The sequence below is a fragment of the Psammomys obesus genome, unplaced genomic scaffold (assembly GCF_907164565.1).
Source record: "Psammomys obesus unplaced genomic scaffold, mPsaObe1.curated_primary_1811, whole genome shotgun sequence".
Classification (NCBI taxonomy): domain Eukaryota; kingdom Metazoa; phylum Chordata; class Mammalia; order Rodentia; family Muridae; genus Psammomys; species Psammomys obesus.
The window spans coordinates 5,128,089-5,130,629 of NW_026590405.1; positions in this window are offsets into that span (position 1 = coordinate 5,128,089).

Below are 2,541 nucleotides of genomic sequence, written 5' to 3' on the forward strand. Positions count from 1 at the left end.
CACTCTGGCAGGGTCAGGTTCCCCCGTCATCCGCCTGTGTGCCCTGTTTGTTCTGCTCTGTCCTGAGGGATGGTGTGAAAGCCGCAGGCCGCTGGGAGGCAGCAGTATCCGCTGCACCCCGGGCTCCTTAGCCTCCTTCCTGCATCTTCCACACCCTCCCAGGGATTGAGACCGGGAAAAACGGTGCATCCTTTTAAACAAACAAAAACCCAGGATCCTGAGTATTCCAGGTCAACCTCAAACTCACTAGATAGCTGAAAACAACCTTGAATTTCTGATCGTGGTGCCTCAGCCTCCTGCGTGCTGGGCTTCAGGCCCGGACCCCCACGCTCACCCAAAATGGAGGTATCTTCTCTTCTTCTTTCTTTTTTATTTATTTCTTTGAGAAGGTGTCCCACTGTGTATCTCTGGCTGGCCTCGAGCTCACAGAGATCCGCCTGCCTCTGCCTCTGGGATTAAAGGAGTGCTGGGATTAAAGGCCCTATCACCACCCAAGTGAGCTTGATTATCTTTCTGAAACCTGTGGCTTCTCCCAGCCCAGTTATCCGTGGGCTTTTGTTTGGGAAAACTGTTCTGTTTTATTTACATAAGCAACAATAAATGGGAATCGGAAGCACAGGAAGGGTCAAAAGACGGTAGGAGGCAATTAGACTAATTAAGCAGTGAAAGGGGCCGTGTAGGCAGTTATCCTCGGGGTTGCTAGCCTCATTTAGGCAGAAGTGTGAGTCGTATTTTTGTTAATATTACACATGATTCACAGGCTTCCCTCGCCAGTACCTCCAGAATTTCACTCAGACATTCCTCTCTGTGAGGCTAAAAAACACTTGGGCCCTCTGCTTCTGCCTTCTGGCAAAAGGAGAGAAGAGACCCCTCCCCAAACCCCATTACACCTACTTGTCTGCCTCCTAATGAATACCTGGTAGTTTCTGGATTTTTCTGTTGTCTTCAAACCTACATTTCCTTGGCTTCTTGGTTGGTGTCCCTGGGGCTGTGTCAGGAAGCTGCAGAAGGGTCTCCTGTAGCCCAGGCTGGCCTTAGACTTGATACATAGCTAAAGCTGGCCTTGGACTCCTGACCCTCCTGCCTGGAATTCCCAAGAGTTGGGATTACAGGCATGTGCCACCAGACCAGTCTCCTTCTTCGATTTAACTAATAGTTTTTGTCTCCCGGATTGTATTCTCTTTATGCCCCCCCCCCTCAGGTAAGTTGCCTCCATTTAGAGAGGCCTGAGCTGCGCAGGTGAGGCCTTTGCCGGCTTTTGTGCCGTGACTCCGTGAGGGGACAGGCATATGTTATAGAGATCGCATGAGGCTCCACAGAATCCCCATCACTTCCGCATAAGCCTGGCCCTCTAACTGAGGAGGGGCTGCCTGGAGAATGCTCAACTGTGGGTTTCCCAGGCCCAGGCTGCTGCCCCCATAACCAGGCCTTCTGAGGTGGGAGTGAGGGATGCCGGCGAGGGCGAGAGCAGTTGCCTGGCAACTGTCATCTTAGGGATTCTCGGGAGAATGCTGCACAGAGGCCACTGCTGAGTTGGGCAAGATGGTCATGTGTGTAATCGCAGCAATTGAGAGCACTGAGGCAGAAGGTTTACTCTAAGTTTTGTGGGGTTTTTGTTTTTGTTTTTAAGTCAGGCCGGGATACGTAGCAGGTTCCAGGCCAGCACAAGCCTTGTCTCAAAAATGCAAATGGGCTGGAGAGGTAGCTGAGAAGTCGACAGTGCTTCGTGGGCAATCTTTTGGTTCTAAGTTCAAGCCCCCACACCCATGTAACAAGCCAGTTGTCCCACACAGGCCTGCAGTCCCAGCTCCTGGAGGGGTTGGAAAGAAGAGCATTCCAGGCTTGCTGAGTTCAAGCCCTACGTTCAGGGAGAGGCCTGAACCTAAGCCTCTGACCCTCCCTCATGCTCAGAGACACTGGAGGAGGACACCCAAGGCTCTCTTGTGGCTCTACTTACACACACACATACACACAGGTACGTGCACACACATACATGCACGCACAAATAAACTAGTTCCTTTTTAAGATTTAATATTATGATTTTTAATCATGTGTGTGTATCCATGTGTAGGTATGTGCGTGTGAGTGCAGGTACCCCAAGAGGCCAGAGGAGTCGAATCCCCCCGGAGCTGATGATGGTTGTGAATCACCTGACGTGGGTGCTGGGAATTGAACTTGGGTCCTCTGGAAGAGCCATATGTGTTCTTAACTGCTGAGCCGTCTCTCCAGCTTCCATAAATAAAAATCTTCAAACCAGGGTCAGGGGACTAGCTCAGTGGCAGTGTTTGCCTATCGCGTACAAGTCCCTGAGGCTCAATGTCCAGTAGGGGGCGCTGGACACTCAGAAACCGGGACCTGCTTTTGGCGGCCATGGAGTGTGGCATCAGACCCAAGGCCCCAAGCCACCTGCAGCTCCGGTGTTGCTGCTCTCATCATCTCCAAAGATCACATTTGGCAATGTCCGGAAAGACAACTATTAAAAAAAAAAAAAAAGGAAGAAGAAGAAGAAGAAGAAGAAGAAGAAGAAGAAGAAGAAGAAGA